The sequence below is a fragment of the Engystomops pustulosus genome, chromosome 8 (genome assembly GCF_040894005.1).
Source record: "Engystomops pustulosus chromosome 8, aEngPut4.maternal, whole genome shotgun sequence".
NCBI classification, from domain to species: Eukaryota; Metazoa; Chordata; class Amphibia; order Anura; family Leptodactylidae; genus Engystomops; species Engystomops pustulosus.
In genome coordinates, this window is record NC_092418.1 from 82,665,463 (window position 1) to 82,684,731 (window position 19,269).

Below are 19,269 nucleotides of genomic sequence, written 5' to 3' on the forward strand. Positions count from 1 at the left end.
TGGCCATTACCATAACTATTCATGCAGATATGACTGTAGTCACTGCCATACAATACATCGCACAGGTGTGTTAGATATTATCACAATGATGTCAGCGTCATCTAGATTTCTAATATTGTTATCATGCCAATTATACAGATGTCTCAGTGTAAGAGAATGCCTTGAAAATTAATTTAGGGCAGGGTGAAGAGTGTTTACTATAAACTGAACCAATTTGGTATAAAAAAAATTGGAAGTCCAAGTACCTTCCCTGCAAAATTTGTCTGGCTCCTCCCAGTCCTTTTACTAAATAAAAGTCAATATCTTCTCTCAGGATAGGATTCACTTTAATTTTCCTTGAAGGTACCAGGACCTGGTATGTAGTATGTTTTCTAAAACTTCCTGTTAAAACATTGTTTACTGTAGTATGCACTGGCTGTAGAATCCCGGCATTGCCCGGGATAGGAAGTAACTGCTCTTAGCTATAACAAAATAGAATGGGTGTACAAAATATATTTGAAATGTATCTATCTTTCTCTTTGACTGTTTCTTTCAGTGACTGTCTCTGACCGTCTCTTTCAGCTACTGCCACTGTCTCTTTCAGTGACTCTCTCTGACCGTCACTTTCAGTGATGGTCTCTGACCAGCTCCCTCAGTGACGGTCTCTGAAAGTCTGTCTCTGACCATCTCTTTCAGTGACAGTCTCTGGTCATCTCTTCCAGTTACTGCCTCTGCCTGTCTCTTTCAGTGACTCTCTGACCGTCACTTTCAGTGATGGTCTCTGACCAGCTTCGTCAGTGACTGTCTCTGAATGTCTGTCTCTGACCATCTCTTTCAGTGAAGGTCCCTGATCATCTCTTTCAGTGACTGTCTCTGACCGTCTCTTTCAGTGACTGTCTCTGACCGTCTGTCTCTGACCATTTCTTTCAGTGACAGTCTCTGATCAATCCCGGCTCAGCTTCTAACTGCCACAGCTCCTGTATATAGTGGTTAATAAGTGGATTTTGGAAAGCGCAGGATGAGTCACAGAGAATAGCTGTGCAAAATGTGGTGATTGTAAACGCAACAGTGCAGATTCCTTTAGCGGACATACATACACACACACACACAGATTACTAATGACGTGATTGCCATTCTTGCCCATCATCCATTTTTTAGGTTTCATACCTTTTCTCTTCTATCCCTTTAGTCAAATAGTGGAACAGTGATAATTTGATGTTGCAAAATATGCAAGGTGCTTGATAGAGATGAGCAAATCTATTAGTTGGATTGCAGCTTTGTACGAATCTGTCATCTTTTAAGCATCAAACAAGAGCTTTTTATGACAAAATTATGTTTTAGATGACTAGAGGGGGCAATATACCAATTTCCACGATGAATCTTGGATGATTCTCTGATCTCTAGTTCGTGATACATACTAATGTGAATCTACAACCCTAGAGAGATATTTAATCATATGTTAATAGTGGTTTGTAATATAGGATGTTTGAGTGGCTGCCGCCATAATCTACATAAAGAGGTATAAGAACCCAGCTAAAGTGTTAGAAATTCAGATACTAGGATAATATACTAAATTATGTGTCTTTCTTAATTTTTCAGGAGTGATCATCATGTCGGGGTTTAACATAGGAATTGGTTAGTAATATTTTTTTTTAAAATTATTCTCTTAATTCATGCATTGACAGAGGAGCGACCAAACATTGGCACCACAATATATCTTTTGCATCTCCAATATACCAGTGTGAACTGTCTATATTTCCTCTATATATCTAACATATCATTGACAATACATAGTAGTACTTCTACGGTATCTCTAATACTATCTATATTTAAGGTATAAACCAACCACTGGAAACCTGTTTGTGCGCAGTAGTCAAAGTTCCGACTAATCAATTGGATGTTATTAAAAAAATGTTCCTGTGTGAAGATAATTTCTCATAAATGCAGCGATGTTGACCCTTAGAAACGAGATCGCTTCCTTAGATAAGATCACCTCATATTAAGTCCTGCCTGACCACCTGGTTTCAGCAATCATTACCACAGAATGGCTGTTGGTTATGCAGTAACTCCTGGACATTTCCCATACAAACACCCTTTGTGTCTTTGTGCAATCCCTCCAGAAGAGGTGGTTGTATCCAAGGACACAGTCTTTTTTCTAAGGGACCATATCACTACATTTATAGGAAATTATCTTCACACAGGAACATTTTTTTAATAACATCTAATTGAAGAAATGTTTATATATGGCAGATTAATGAAATTGAATGTGATTGCCAAGACGAGAATACCCTTTAAGCAAGCATACAATTGTATTGCTGAATTTGCTTATATGAGCCACCCCCCTCCTCCCCCCCGTCCTCACGCAAAGTGCTTTGGACAAAGCTGGTTAAAGGGTATTTCCATCTTAAATATATGATAACGCTATCTAACTCTGCGGCGTGGTACATTACAAACGCCGGACCGCTATCAAATCGAGCGGGACAGTCCGGGGAAGAGGCAGCGCCTCTGACCGCCACCTCATATATACCCCGGACTGCTTTGAGAGCTGTCCGGCGTTTCTATTATTCTCCGCAATGGTGTTAAATCGGAGGTTTCCGATAACGCTATCATTGTAACACTGCTGTGTTTGTTTTAGTACTTGGAGCTGCTTATTTTAGTAAACAGCTCCTAGTGCCGAATTTCTGGGTGACAGGTCCTCTTTAAGTATTATTACCTTTCATAGTACAAAAAAGGAAAAGTTAATGTAGGATAGTTATCAATCCGTCTATGCCAGAATTCTGGAGTAATTTCTAACTGAAATGTTGTGGGCCACAATTATTGGAGGTTTTAGACTTCCGATTTGTCCAAAAAGGGGTGTGATTTTTTTCTTTTTTTGAATGAGCTAAATTGGCGACCTACAAGTAAACTACATTACAAAATAAAACATTCAATCTCATCATATCTTTGCCTTGTCCTTTTTCTATCTTTCTCTCAGGTTTTGGACTAGGTGTCCCTGTCTATGGTGGTGGAATAGGATATGGCGGATATAACAGATATGGCGGTGGTTATGGATTTGGATTTTATCCCCGCTATGGTTTCGGTCCCCCATTCTATAACCGACCCTACTGGAATCGTGGCTATTATGGAGGTCGTTATGGTCATCACAATCATGGTCATCACCATGGTGGTCATCATTGGCATCATTGACATTAAAGTGGATCAAGACAGGTAAACATTAATATAATTTAAAATAAACATGAGTTACAGTATATCCACATATTGAATTCACATGGTTTATGAATGTGCATCAATATGTGTGATATTGCCCATTGAAATGATTGTGACTGCATGCTACCCATACCGAAACAGTACAGTACAGGAAGCATACAACTGGAAAAATGAGGCTGTGTGAAAGAGAATTTTGTATAAGCAGCATTATTGTTATCAGAGGAACAAGTTCAAATCCAGTCCAGTTTTTGGTTTAATTAGAAGCATTTTTTACACATTATAGGTTTTATGACAGTTTTCTGGCAGTAAAAACTCCTTGGAATCCCCGCCTGCTAGATTTACTATAGTCTCCAGAAAACCGGCAAAGACTAGAGCAAAAACTACTGCCAGTTCAGATCTGGTCAACACGCCCAAACTTGTGGAGTTTGCACCTGTATTTACTAAGATTGTAGATATGATAATTTTGTAGATACGGTTGCTGCAGCTCCAGAGGGTGGGAACTTTAAAATTTGCGTTCATTAGTCTCAATCCCTTAACCACCAGGCCCTTTTTGTTTTTGCATTTCGATTTTTCACTCCCCACCTTCAGAAAACGTTTTTATTTTTCCATTTAAAGCGCTTTTGACAACTTGTTTTCTGCATAACTAATTGCTCTTCATAGTGATGGTACAGGTGATCCCCTACTTAAGAACACCCGACTTACAGATGACCCCTGTGCACACTGTGACCTCTGGTGAAGCTCTCAGGATGCTTTACTTTAGTCCTAGATTGCAATAATCAGCTGGAAAGTGCCTGTAATAAAGTTTTATTGATATTCCTTGGTCCAATTACAGCAAAAGATTTTGAAACTACATCTGTCACTGGGGCAAAAAAAATTTTGTCTGGATCTACAATTATAAAATATACAGTTTCGACTTTCATACAAATTCAACATAAGAACACACCTATGGAACCTTTCTTGTACGTAACCCTGGCACTGCCTGTATTTAGTTTTTCATGTTGTGTACTGGGAAGCCCTCTCCATTCACCCGCAGCCGCAGTAATAGTACGTCACGCGTCATTATGGGGTTAATGAATTCCCCCCATGGTGTGTTTGTACTAAAAATCATTCAAATTCTATTATTTCTCTTCCATACTCCCCAGTTTTTAAAAAAGTAAATCAGATTTGGATTGGACACTGTGAGTTCCCTGGCTGCTAGAAAACTTAACCAACTAATACTTAAAGAAACGTCTGATTTCTGCTGTGGTTAAATGTGATAGTTTTTATGCAGAATGTATAAAGAATTATACATTTATATATTATAATTTATATTAAAAAATATATATATACTTTTAGCAACAGGTGTTTCCTCTGTGCCCAACCAGAAGGAGTTTTTCTCTGAGTGTCCTTGGCCCAAAATCTATTCCGATTAGTAGAAGGAACAGATTTCAGTTTTTTAACGAGCGTGCCTATTAGTCAGCTGGAGCATTCTCATGACACAGCTGATAATACTAGGGCACTATGTATGAATCAGGCCTAATGTCTTTACTTAAATCCCTTATCTATACAACTTTTTATCTACCCTATTGTAGTTCAGAGCCATTTGTATAATTTAAATTATTTGCATAGTTCAGTTACCAGCAATGCCTTGTTGTACTCGTCTAGTGTTGGCCACCATGGGGTTCATTCCGTATTTGTTCTCTGGTTATTATGATGTATACATATATTGTGCACCAGTACATGGCTGTATCTTGATTTCTTTTTTTTTTTCCTTTATTTTAGAAGACATCTGGGCAACTATGAGAAAAGTTCTTTTGATTCACTTTTAACTGCTGCAAATATCAGCTACATTTCTCAAACGGATCTAACTGATGCTAATGTACCCAGTCCTAATACATAATAAATAGACTTTTTCCCATCCTCATGTCTTGTAGTCTCTTATTTCACTGCACAAACCATACACCAAAAGAAATGAAGTAATTAGACATCATGGCTATGAATGTACATCACTTGTAGTAATTATTTCATCATTGTCCACCATACGGACATCCAATCTCCTGTTGCTCAAAACCGCGACATTCCGGACCCCTGAAGGGTACACAATGTCACTTAGTTATCCTTTTATAGACACTCCCAGAACGCACGGGTTCTGAGAGGCGCAGAAAGTGATTTAAAGTTGTCCACACAACTTCCGGACATGGCACAACAATAAATCACAGCCCTGAATGGCTATAAGATCCCTCTCACTAGCCGCAGTGAGATGGAATATTATCAGCCCTGAGCTTCCCCGGGTTCTCCTTTAATATAAGCCCGGTCCGTAACGGGATTATATAGGGTAAGGAACCAACCGGGTAGCATGTATATAAGTGAGGCTCTGGCGCGAGGATTCGTGGATCGAGATAAAAGAGCAACACAGATTAAATTTTATTTTTAATTGCCTTACACACTAGACTAAACAATATATGCAGTATATATATATATATATATATATATATATATATATATATAGTTACACAGAGAACAAAATACAAGGTAGTTACCTTTGTGTGTGGTGGGCCTATTGGAACTGGATAGTCCATACCTTAAGATCCTTCTCTGCTCTTGATGTTACAATGTTTCCCAGACAAAGACAAGGCACATTCAGAGGTGCCTGAATATATATGGTGGAGTCACACCTCTGCCCACCCAACAGGAGGGGTCATGGGTCCCTCCTACCTGGTACTACAACCAGAGCCCAGGAGAAGCCATAGCTTCTCAAGGGGAAGTTGTAGGGTCATGGTTCTGGTATAATTGGATCCGGGTGAATCCCTGGATCGGATTGATACCAAGCCTGACCCATTTGCTATTGTCCTATCCAGAGATATTAATATCTCTGGAACCGAGCATTCTAGAGCTATTGTGATCTCCTAAATATAACAATCCAAAAATGTATTTGTTTTTCTATTCAGATGGACCATAACTCCATAACTGTCCCTAATCAACCTGGTGATTTGAGAGTTTTTATGGTTCTTGGAGACGATCGGACTGCAGAGGTCTATTGAAGCATGGACACATGTTGTGTGAACGTAAACAACCTAGATCAATTAGGCCAATTAGCTGAGGCTGGGGGAAAGTGGTGACTTGGCGTACTAGAAGGCCTACCCTCCCACTTGTCACATTTATCACACCTCCCTCCTATAAAGGGGGCTAGGTAACAACCTCCCATTGGTACCTGATACTGTGTGTAACCAGCTGAGGGGATTGTGATCCGTCTCCATCGTGAAGTGGTGCCCATACAAGTAGGGCCGACCTCACTGGCGTCGGTTTGCACTGTAAACGGCCGGCTGAAGTCAGCTGCTTGTAGCACTGGGAAGGTAGACAGAGCAGTCTTCAGCGCTCGGAAAGCCGCCTCGCATTTGTTTGACCAATCGACTGCGGAGGGCAACTTCTTCCTTGTGGCTTAGTAGGCTTAGCCAGCATACTATAGTGTTGCACGAATCTCCTATAGTACCTGGCCGTGCCCAGGAAGGACATCACCTGTTTCTTAGTCCTGGGGGTGGGCCAGGACACAATGGCCCACACATTCCCTGGCTCTGGCTTCAGCACTCCCCCCCTATCCAGTGTCCCTGGTAGTGGACCTCACTCATACCCATCTGGCACTTTCCCGGCTTAATGGTCAAGCCTGCCTGGCGGATCCCCCCAAGTACCTGCGTCAGGTGCTTTAGGTGATCCTGCCATGTGGGACTGAAGACCGCAATGTCGTCCCACATATCTTTCCAGCCCCTTAAGCAGGATTTTGACTATCCCCTGGAAAGTGGCAGGGGCATTCTTTACGCCAATACTGTATGCAATACTCATACAGTCCAAACGGGGTAATAGAGGCAAAGTGTTTCTGTGCCTTAGGAGTCAGAAGAATCTGCCAGTAACCTCAGATCCATGATGGTCAGGTACTTAGCCCCGACCAGCTGGTCGAGCAGGTCATCAATGCGTGGCATTGGGTATGCATCGGTGACCATAACAGCGTTGAGCCCCCTGTAGTCCACAGAGAAACGGGTGGTCCAGTCTTTCTTTGAAACGAGGACAACAGGGCAGGCCCATGCGCTGTTAGCTGCCTGGATGACTTCCAGCTTCAGCATTGCAGCTGCACCTCCGGGGAGACCCGATATGCTGAACGCCGGATTGGGGGATGATTCCCGGAGTCCACATGATGGAGTGCCAACTTGGTCCTTCCTGGTTGGTTGCCAAATAACTCCTGGAAGAGTTGTAGCGTGGCCCACAGCTGGGCTCTCTGTTCCACCAGGAGTTCATGGCTTACCTCCACATCTGCAAGGGTTCCACCTGCCTGGACCTCATGATATGCCTTCCTCATGTTTACGTGATAAGCTTTCTGCCTTCCACAAAATGGGTACAGGGTGACCAGGTAAGTGATGGCGTTAAGCTGCTGATGCACAAGGTATGAGCCTTCCCAGGCAACCTGAAGCTTGTTTTGTGGTACAGGGACCAGCACCCACACCTTTTGACCAGCCTGGTAGGTCCTCTCACAGGCATTCTGGTCGTATCACCGCTTCTGGTCGGCCTGGGCCTGCGCCATATTGTCATGTACCAGTGTTAAGGCCGTCATTTTGTCAAGGAAATGCATGACATACTCAATGACCGACACTTCAGGGGTAGCTAATTCTCCTTACCAGGCCTCTTTCACCAGGGCCCCGTACCCCTTGCCCATACAGGCCTGTGGAATCTCCCGGTAGGCAAATAGCAGGTGTGGGAGGTAACTCTCCCAGTCGCGCTCGTGGGTATCAGCCAACATACGAAGCATTTGTTTTAAGGTGCCATTGAACCGTTCACACAGGCCATTGGTCTGTGGGTGGTACAGCCTGGCCACCAGATGTTGCGCCTGTATTTGTTTACAGAGGGACTCGATCAATATTGACATGAACTGGATTTCTCTGTCAGTAAGCATTTCCTGGGGAAATCCCACCCGGGAGAAGATCACTAAAAATGCTGTGGCCACCTTGTCCGCCCAAATAGAGGACAAAACAGCGGCTTCTGGGTATCGTTAGATTCGACACATGCAAACTTTTCCCCCACAACCGTTAGCCCCCTGTCTCTCCCTACACTAAGAGTCTGAGAGGACAACAAGTATCCAGAGGCTGACAGGCCACTTCCCATAGTAGCCTGACCCTCTGCTTGGATGGTCCCCTCCCCCAAGGGCAAATCCTGGGACCCATGACCCTACCCACTCCCACATTCCTGGCAGTAGGTATGTCACATACATCAGTATTATCATTGACAATATCAAAATCACTGTCATCACAACCAATCAGTTACACTGGAAGGCTGAATATTGCTGGCTGTGGGCTCAGTCTTTGCAGATTCAGGGGTTGCATACTGTGACACTAGCCGTCCCAAGTCTGTTCCCATCAGGACACTCACAGGAATATCAGAGGATACCCCAACCCCCCTTATACCCCTCCCCACACCCAAGTCCAAATACACCTTGGCAATGGGCAGTGCCGGTTCTGTTCCTCCAATTTTGGACACAGTGAGTTTTCCTGGGTATCAAATCCTGTGGGGATACCAGTTCTGGTCATAGAAGGGTTAGGTCAGCCCCAGTGTCTCTCAGTCCCAAGGCCACGGAGTGGCCTATGGTGACAGGCTGCAAGTTATCATGGGACCTCCCACCACCCCACCCACATACAAAACAGTAGACGGTTTATGGGACGTTACCGGGCCCTTGTGGCGCTGGGGACACATGGCGATTGTTGCCGTACTCATCTGCCAGGCCAGCTGTTTCCAAAGCCTCTTTGGGTTTCCGGTCATGAATGTGCTGCTGTAATTCCTCCGGGCAATTCCATAAAAAATGCTCGATGGAGATTTGTTTCTTCAGCTGCTGGAAGGTGTAAGTCCCAGTCCTGAGGTCCACTGATCCACTGCTCGAAGAAGGACCCTCACCTGGTCAGTCCAGCTGCCAGCAGACCCCCACTGTAAACTCCGGAGCTTCTTTCGGTAGGTCTCAGGGGTCATATTGTACTGACGGACCAGAGCCTGCTTGATATCCTCATAAGTCAGGGTGGTCTCACTAGGCAAATAGCCAAATATTTCCAGAGCCTTCCCTCTGAAACAAGGGGTAAGGCACCAAACCCATTGGTCCGCAGGCACATGGTACTGTTGACAAGTTTTTTCAAAAGCCAGCAAAAAAGTGTCTAAGTTAGTGCCTTTATCCAGCAGGGGAAAGTCCTCAGTCCGCAGCTTTGGCACATGGTTCTGCTGCAGCACTGGACTATCAGGAGCAGACTGTTGTAGCTGGGGCACCTTCAGCTGGTGTTCACGCTCCCGTTGCCTTTCTGCAGCCTCTGCTTCCATTCGCTCTCGCCACTCTGCAGCAGCAATGAGGATCTCGTATGCAGTATGGTTCCCCGCCTATAAACTGGACAAGGCAGCTTGCAAGATGGCCACTGAGCCCATCAGACCATGTGAGTGGGTGGGCAGTGGGCTGTCCAATGAGGGACTGGGTCCATCCGACCTGGTACCTGGGGGGGATGCATGGAGACGATCTGACTGCAGAGGTCTATTGAAGCATGGACACATGCTGTGTGAGGGTGCGTTCACACGTTGCAGTTAAAACTGCATCGCAATCAGCTTTGAGGTGGTTTTAGGTGCAGTTTTGTCAATTTAACAGGTGAAAGACATGAACTGAACGGGTGAATGACATTTGTGGAGCAGGTTTCCCCTCAAAATCAAATTCACTCGTTCAGTTCATGTCTTTCACCTGTTAAATTGACAAAACTTCACCTAAAACCACCACAAAGCTAATTGCGATGCAGTTTTAACTGCAACGTGTGAATGCACCCTCAACGTAAACAACCTAGGTCAATTATGCCAGTTAGCTGAGGCTGGGGGAAGCTGACTTGGCGTACTAGAAGGCCTAACCTCCCCCTGGTCCCATTTATCACACCTGTTCCCACCCACTTTGCCAAAGTCGGACATTCAGTCAACCAACTGAAATTTCAAGTGATTGATAGAGTAGACATTCCGAGACGTGGCGGTGATCCTGTCACCCTATTAAAGAAGGATTGGATTCACACCTTACAGACACTGGCCCCGGATGGGACGAACAGAGATTATAATATTCTGAGCTTTACATGAATCAAGTTACCCTCTACTTTATCAGTAAAGTCACTATTCTTATTGTATATAAGTATATAGATTGATTGACATCATAGTATATCATTTTTGACCTGTCTAACTCTATACATGTTTTCCTTACAGTAAGGCTAAATAAGAGTTTGTGGGTGGGCCATAGGTGGGTAATATACATAGCATTTTAGATATAGTCGTTCTTGACTTGTATATAACCTTCCATTTCTAATATTTCATTTCCCACTATAATCGGACCCATAATATCTACTATGGTGCCCAATGACCGAATCCATATATTATTTGTCGTTTTTGGAGCTCTTACAGAACTATACATTAAGGGATCAAGTATCTCAGTGCCAACTTCCCACTCATGGCGATCCAGGAAGTAGGTAATGATCCATGCGTTCCACAGCATGGAAAGCAGTAGACTTCCCGTGACGTGAAGTGTGATCACATGACCGGACTAAACCGGATATAGCCCAGCGGCCATTATGATGTCTCACAGAGACCAGAACCCAGCTGACACTCAGGGTATGAAGTAGCGGATACCACTTCCATCTACCAAACCTACGAATGCTATCCATACTATCGATAGGTCTGAAACGGATCATGACTACTTGATCGCCATATGAGAGCTAAATGAATGTAGATTTGTTCTATAAGGTCCCCACTGTATTATCAGTCTTTTACTGGCACCCGACTATTATCTACTGAACATCATTAGTTGGATGATTATACCCATGCCTTTTTTCATGTATGACACAATGCTGCAATTAAACTATTTTGGGAAAGTCCACCACAAAGCTCTGCACTATGCATAAAGACAGACTTAACCTATGTATTTTCTACCTTCTATATATTGTGTAAATTTCTGATATTAATATTTCTTGTCTACACATGTCTTCTGTACATCTATTTATGATACTATATATACTATTTACAGCATCTGAAAAAGGTTAATTTGAGTGAAACATCATGTATTAAAGTGGACAAGAATAAAAGCATTTATTATCAAATTGGATCAAGTGCCATCTTCTATATTCTCCTTGTTTTTCACCTATGGCTGTAACATTTTAACCATGCTTCGGATCGCAGGCACCCCTATGCCCCTCTCTGAGGCCCGCACTCACCTCTCCACGCTCTTGCTCCCGTCCTGGCTAGGCCACGCGTGCGTACCCACTCCCTGCACTCAAAGTTTTAAAGGGCCAGCGCACTGCAGATTGGCACTGGCACTTCCGAGTTTTCCCATAAAGACGGCCGTCTCTCTTCACTCCCCACCGGATCTTTGAGCGAAAGCTGTGTACCGTTCCCTTACCCGTTCCTTTTTCTGCTGATCTCCTGTTGTGACTCCGGACTTGACCTCTGCCTGACCTCACCTCAAGGTGCCACTTAGACTCTGGTCCCAGGTGTCGGCTAGTACCATTTAGGGGGTTCAGGGGGTTCACTGACGCGGAGTCCTTACAAAGATCCCTTGCCTATGCAACAAACTATGACTGTAGCCTTATACAAGGCATAATGAATAAGCTAATACAGAATTTCATTGGAGTCTCCAGAGCTTAGGTCAATATGGTCAAATACAGGTGTTGCAATGGTTAAGTCAAGGTCCAGACCGCAGCCCAAGTGAAATCTTTTGGCGGGACATTTAAATAATTTTGCCTTAGTGTATATGCAGAAACCTCAATGAACTGAGCGACATTGTAAAAGAGTGGACCAAAATTAATCCAGAACAAGGTGAGAAACAGATGTGATAAAATTAAATGTTATTGCTTGAATTACAAGACAATGATTCATGAGTTCTACTTCAGTTTTTACATAATGACGCAATGGAATCTGTGATGTGTGATTCATCATTTTTATTGTTATTTACAGATGGTGTGTCATTTTTTTCTCTCATGGCAATGTGTTAAACCTATACTTTTATATTTAATATAACCAAGTAAAAACTTAAAAACATAAGTACTTACTGAACATAGTACATACATAGTCAGGGCCAGCGTTAGCGGGCAGCAAACTGTGCATTTGTTCAGGGCCCCGTTTCCTATAGGGGCCCCCTGCATGTGGACATTTGTGGGCAGAGGATGTATTGCTCTTTTAGAAAGTGACACTGTTAGTTTTGCCCAGGGCCCCGCTAGAACTGGCCCTGTACATAGCACATACCATATATCGTTGCTTTTGTCCTGTAGTGAGCTCCTGTAGTTTAAAATGTTATCCTTACAGATACTCAACCATTCCAAAGAATTTTGTAAAAGTTATTCCCGGGTCATTTTGGATATTTCGATTTTAATATCATCAACATCATGGCAAAGATAGTGTGCTGCAATAGAATGTATGCCACTGCAACTTCCACCCAACTCCTCCACCGCCAACTCCAAAGCTGTGACAGATAACAAAACCTGCTATTCTTTATTACTTAAAATGGACTCCCATTTTATTTTTTAGAAATATATGTTTATATTAATATATTTCTTTTAAATCAAAGCCATAAACATATACATTATGAATTATTGTCCAGGTAACCATAAAATCTGCCCAACCTCCGACTCACAAAGAGTCATCCCTCAGAACTCAGGAAAGGAAAAAAACTCCAGTGGAGGAAACCTCTAGGGAAACCATGGCTGAAGGATTACCCTTCCTCTGGGCTTAGAAGTATAACACCAACTTTATCTCATCATTGTAACAGTCTATGGGGATTAGTCCCTTAGGACTAAGTAAGTGGACCCCTTGGACCACCGCGGGAGATATAAACCAGGTCGCTCCGCGGTTGCCACTACGCCCGTGGCGGCAGCCAAGGTAGGGACACGGGGACCACGGACGGCAGGCAGGACCATGGATGGCAGGCAGGACCACGGACGGCAGGCAGGACCACAGATGGCAGGCAGGACCACGGATGGCCGGCAGGACCAAGGATGGCAGGCAGGACCACGGATGGCAGGCAGGACCACGCATGGCAGGCAGGACCACGGATGGCTTGCAGGACCTTGGAAGGCTGGCAGGACCTCGGAAGGCTGGCAGGACCTCGGAGCACCACAGGATACCAAGACCGCCACAGGATACCAGGACAGCCACAAGACACCAGGACCGCCACAGGACACCAGGACCGCCACAGGACACCAGGAACACGGGAACACAACGGAACACGGGAACAACACGGAAACACAGAGGTGTCTGGAAGCGCTCAGTAAGGCTTTCTCTCCAGTAGAATGATCTGAAGATCCAGCAGGGGATGCTGGGAGTAGCCAGACTATATAGCAGAGCCAGGTATGCCAGCACCAATAAGGAGGACGCTGGCCCTTTAAATTCTTAGAGAGTAGGCGCGCGCGCGCCCTAGCAGTGGGAGCGCGCTGCCTACACAGGAGACAGACCTGCAGCCTGGACGAGACCACGATGGAGCCAACAGGAGCCGGGACAGGTAAGTACTGACCCGAGGGGAACGTGTCAGCGGCAGCAGAGCACGGATGGAGCAACATAAATCGCAGGGACACCCATGACAGTACCCCCCCCCCCCTTAGGGCCCCTCTTCTCTTCTTCTTCAGCCCGCTGTTCTACCTTCTTAGCCTCCTCCAATTCTTCTTGATGATAAGAGACGCTAGGGGGAGAGCAGGCACAGAGAAGACCTGGGAAGCCGCAGGCTGGGACGGCTCTTGGCACAACGGAGCGGCCTCAGGGTAGGCCGGTGAAGACTCTGGAGCAGCCTCAGGGGAGGCCGGAGCACCTGTGGGAAGCTGCGGAGTCTGGGGCACCACTGGAGCAGCCGTGGGAAGCTGCGGAGTCTGGGGCGCCACTGGAGCAGCACTGGCAAGCTGCGGAGTCTGGGGCACCACTGGAGCAACACTGGCAAGCTGCGGAGTCTGGGGCGCCACTGGAGCAGCACTGGCAAGCTGCGGAGTCTGGAGCGCCACTGGAGCAACACTGGCAAGCTGCGAGTCTGGGGCGCCACTGTAGCAGCACCGGCAAGCTGCGGAGTCTGGGGCGCCACTGGAGCAGCACTGGCAAGCTGCGGAGTCTGGGGCGCCACTGGAGCAGCACTGGCAAGCTGTGGAGTCTGGGGCGCCACTGGAGCAGCACTGGCAAGCTGCAGAGTCTGGGACGCAGCTGCGGGGAGCTGCAGAGCCACTGGAGCAGCAGCGGGGAGCTGCAGAGCCACTGGAGCAGCTGCGGGGAGCTGCGGAGCCACTGGAGCAGCTGCGGGGAGCTGCTGAGCCACTGGAGCAGTTGCGGGGAGCTGCGGAGCCACTGGAGCAGCTGCGGGGAGCTGCGGAGCCACTGGAGCAGCTCTGGGAAGCTGTGAAGGCTTGGGTACCGCTGGAGCAGCTGTGGGAAGCTGCAGAGACACTGGAGCAGCTGCGGGAAGCTGCGGAGACACTGGAGCAGCTGCAGGAAGCTGCGGAGACAGTGGAGCAGCTGTGGGAAGCTGCGGAGACACTGAAGCAGCTGCGGCGAAGGCTTGGGTACCGCTGGAGCAGATCTGGGAAGCTGCAGAGGCTTGGGCACCACTGGAGCAGCTTTGGGAAGCTGCGGAGGCTTTGGCGCCGCTGGAGCAGCTCTGGGAAGCTGCAGAGGCTTGGACTCAGCTGCGGGAAGTTGTGGAGGCTTGGACGCCGCTGGAGCAGCTGCAGAGGCTTGGGCGCCGCTGGAGCAGCTGCGGGAAGCTGCGAAGGCTTGGGTGCTGCTGAAGCAGCAGCGGGAGGCTGCGGAGGCTTGGGCGCCGTTGGAGCAGGCTGGGTTCTGAGAGGCGCAGGAAGTGATTTAAAGTTGTCCATAAAACTTCCGGATATGGCACAACCCTAAATCAAATCCCTGAATGGCTATAAGATCCCTCTCACTAGCCCTTCTCCTTTAATATAAGCCCGGTCCGTAACGGGATTATATAGGGTGAGGAACCAACCCGGTAGCATGTATTTAAGCGAGAAACCCGGACGTAAGATTCGTGATCGAGATAACACAACACAGATTAGATTTTATATTTCATTGCCTTAAGGGCACACTAGACAATACAGTACACACAATAGATATATACAGTAAACAGAGTACAAATTACACGGGTAGCACTACAAGTCTAAGCAGTTTGGTTAGTTAGTTACCTTTGTGTGTGTGTGGCCTAATGGGGATGGATAGTCCACACTTTTAGATCCTCCCTGCGCTTGGTTGATGTTAGTTTTTTCCCCCAGGACAAAGACAGCGGCCCCTTCAAGGGTGCCCGATTATATCAGGTGTGGACACACCTCTGTCCAGCCTGAGGGGGGTCAATGGTCCCTACTACCTGATATTACATCCAGAGCCCTGGAGAAGCCACAGCTACCCCATGGGAAGGTCCTGGGGTCATGGTTCTGGTATCATTGGATCCGGGTGAATCCCAGGATCACATTGATACCAAACCTGACCCATTTGCTATGGTCCTATCCAGAGATATTGATATCTCTGGATCTGAGTATCCTAGAGCCATGAACAATGGGTTGTTATGATTTATTGAGAATAACAAATCCAAAAATGTATTTGGTGTTCTGGTGAGATGGACCCTAACTTCATAACTGTCTCTATTCAACCTGGTGATTTGAAAGTTTTAATGGCTCTTTGTTTGAGACTTGGGAGGCGAGGGGGGGTGATGCCTGGAGTCGGTTTGTCTGTATAGGTCTTTGAAGCCTGGCCACATGCTGGTTTTGTCAACAAACTGGCTCAATTAGGGTAATTTACGGAGGCTGGGGAATGGGGGGCTTGATGACCAAGACAATACCTGCAGGTTCCTCACAAGCTGGACAGTCGAGGTAGCCGAACTTGAGGTGGTTCAAAGCTGGACCGAATTTTTGCCAGGAACTTGGTATGGGAGACCATGTCCGGGTCACCACTATCCAATAGAGGGGTAGCCCAGGCCAGGGCCTCTCCAGAGAGCAGACAGTAGACGAACGCCACTTTAGAGCGTTCGGTGGGGTACTGGGAGGATAACAGTTTAAGGTGCTTCGAGCACTGGGAAATAAATCTCCGGCACAATTTGGGGGCGCCATCAAATTTGTCCGGCAAAAAATTTTCGGATCCAGTCTCTACTGCCAAAAAACATTGCGGGGTGACTGAAGCAACGGGAGGAGTCGTGGGAGCCTGCTGTTGGGAGGCAATCATCCGGAGAGTGGCAGCGAGTTTGTCCAAGAGTTCCTTTTGGGCAGCAATCTCTTGGGACTGCCGGGCGATGGTGCTAGGGAGGTCACCCAGTAGCTGGTACGGATCCTCGACACAGTCCATGGCTTTTGCAGGATACAGGACCTTGGCGGAGTCCAGTGCCGGATTTTACTGTCACAGTCTATGGGGATTAGTCCCTTAGGACTAAGTAAGTGGATCCCTTGGACCACCGTGGGAGATGACAACCTTAGCCGCACTGGGAGCCGAGTCTAAGCGAACTCCTGGTCCTCGCCAGAGCCTGCCGCAAAACGGGATGGTCTTGCTGTGGCGGGGAGTCACCAGGTCGCTCCGCGGGTGAGACTAGGCCCACGGACAGCAGGCAGGACCACGGACGGCAGGCAGGACCATGGATGGCAGGCAGGACCACAGATGGCAAGCACGACCTCGGAAGGCTGGCAGGACCTCGGAAGGCTGGCAGGACCTCAGAGCGCCACAGGATACCAGGACCGCCACAGGATACCAGGACCGCCACAGGACACCAGGACCGCCACAGGACACCAGGACCGCCACAGGACACCAGGACTGCTACAGGATACCAGGAACATGGGAACACCACGGAACACGGGAACAACACGGGAATCACCAAAGGAACACGGAAACACAGAGGCGTCTGGAAACGCTCAGGAAGGCTTTCTCTCCAGTAGAATGACCTGAAGATCCGGCAGGGGATGCTGGGAGTAGCCAGGCTATATAGCAGAGCCAGGTATGCCAGCACCAATAAGGAGGATGCTGGCCCTTTAAATTCTTAGAGAGTAGGCGCGCGCGCGCCCTAGCAGTGGGAGCACGCTGCCTACACAGGAGACAGACCTGCAGCCTGGACGAGACCGCGATGGAGCCAACAGGACCCGTGACAGGTAAGTACTGACCCGAGGGGAACGGGTCAGCGGCAGCAGAGCACGGATGGAGCAACATGAATCGCGGGGACACCCATGACAGTACCCCCCCCTTAGGGCCCCTCTTCTCTTGTTCTTCAGCCCGCTGTTCTTCCTTCTTCGCCTCCTCCAATTCTTCTTGATGATAAGACACCTTAGGGGGAGAGCAGGCACAGAGAAGACCTGGGAAGCCGCAGGCTGGGATGGCTCTTGGCACACCGGAGCGGCCTCAGGGTAGTGGCGGGAGCGTGCGGCCTACACAGGAGACAGACCTGAAGCCTGGACGGGACCGTGATGGAGCCAACATGAGCCTGGACAGGTAAGTACTGACCCGAGGGGAACGGGGCAGCGGCAGAAGAGCACGGGTGCAATCCGAGACATGGATCGCGGGGACACCCATGACAATCATAATGCAGTAGATAGCAATATTACATGGTACCAGATACAGAATGTCAGGATCCAACAAATAATTTACAATAAAGTTTCCTTAATTATACATAAAGTAGGTAAACATACTGTCCAATCAGCAGTAGGCAATGTCAGAGAAGCTACTTTGAACAGTAGTGAGCTGTGATATCTCTATGTGCATCTAAAGGCTGTACACAAATTCCGCAAATATTCCGCAAACAAAATAAAAATGCCATTAATGACATGTAAACGTACAGACGCAAAAAGCAATGTTACTGCAAAAGCAATGTAAACATAAACGTGTGAAGGTATTTACATTTCATTTGCGCAATCATGACACTTACATTTGGGCTCACATCGTTTTTGTGTTTTCATCGCCTTTGCGTTTACATGGCATTTGTATTTATATGCCTTTTTCGGCGTGTTTATGTTGTGTTTTCTTTGCATCTGCATTTATGTTGCGTTTGAGTATCATTTGTACTCATGTGACGTTTGTGTTATTTTCATTTGCATTCACATGGCTTTTCTGTTTACATGGCGTTAATGTTATGTGGTTATGTCACAATAAAGAGTCAAATCAATAGACTTTTGCATCTGTGATTGTGAATGTTAAAGATTCAGCTAATACATTGAAGGATATTTCCATTGTATTATTCCTCAATTATAGAATGTACCGAACACGGAGAGAAATAAGGATAATGTTCATTAGATAAACTAATTAAAAAAATGGGAAAATATTGTTCCCAAAGGTTTATTCTGACCTTTGAGTGAAGTAAAATAAGAAATTGAAAATTGAAATAAGGCAGTATTCAGACTAGTGCATGACAGTATACAAACTATGTACAAAATCACAGTCAGCAGTGCATCTTCTGCTGACTATTACGAGAAGTTGATGGTGCTGAAGTACGAACGGGCACAGATGTTACACCTAGCCCTAACTTAGGTCATCAATATGAGAATCCTGGGCTGGAGCAGACATCTTGGTTCCACCCACATGACAATCGAGAGAGCTTTAATATCATATTTTGTGTGAAAACCAATGGCGCCAATTGCTCAGTCAGGGGATAGAGGAAAAAATCCACCTCTGTCAATAAATGTGCGGAAATGGAATGGAAAGGAAAGAGTTGGAATTGGTAGAAGTGGTTAAAGGTTCTCAGTAAACGGTTCTGCCCTAGGGCAACTACAAGACTGTGTAAGTCAAAGGAAAACATGTTGATGGAAGTAACTAAGGTACGTGTGTCAGATACCATAAAGAACATGCAAGCAACGTTAGATGGAAATGCAAACATATTAAAGAGATGATTGTGGCCATTACCATAACTATTCATGCAGATATGACTGTAGTCACTGCCATACAATACATCGCACAGGTGTGTTAGCTATTATGACAATGATGTCAGCGTGCTAGATTTCTAATATTGTTATCATGCCAATTATACAGATGTCTCAGAGTAAGAGAATGCCTTGAAAATTAATTTAGGGCAGGGTGAAGAGTGTTTACCATAAACTGAACCAATTTGGGATAAGAAAATTGGAA

General features: G+C 46.3%; 1 long non-coding RNA gene across 1 annotated transcript; it reads left to right on the forward strand.

Moving 5' to 3' along the window:
• Positions 1-236: 236 nt before the first annotated feature.
• On the forward strand, positions 237-5,085 carry LOC140074698 (uncharacterized). Its single transcript, XR_011849251.1, has 4 exons — positions 237-355; positions 1,579-1,614; positions 2,954-3,186; positions 4,948-5,085. It is a non-coding gene; the product is annotated as an uncharacterized lncRNA (long non-coding RNA).
• Positions 5,086-19,269: the final 14,184 nt, after the last annotated feature.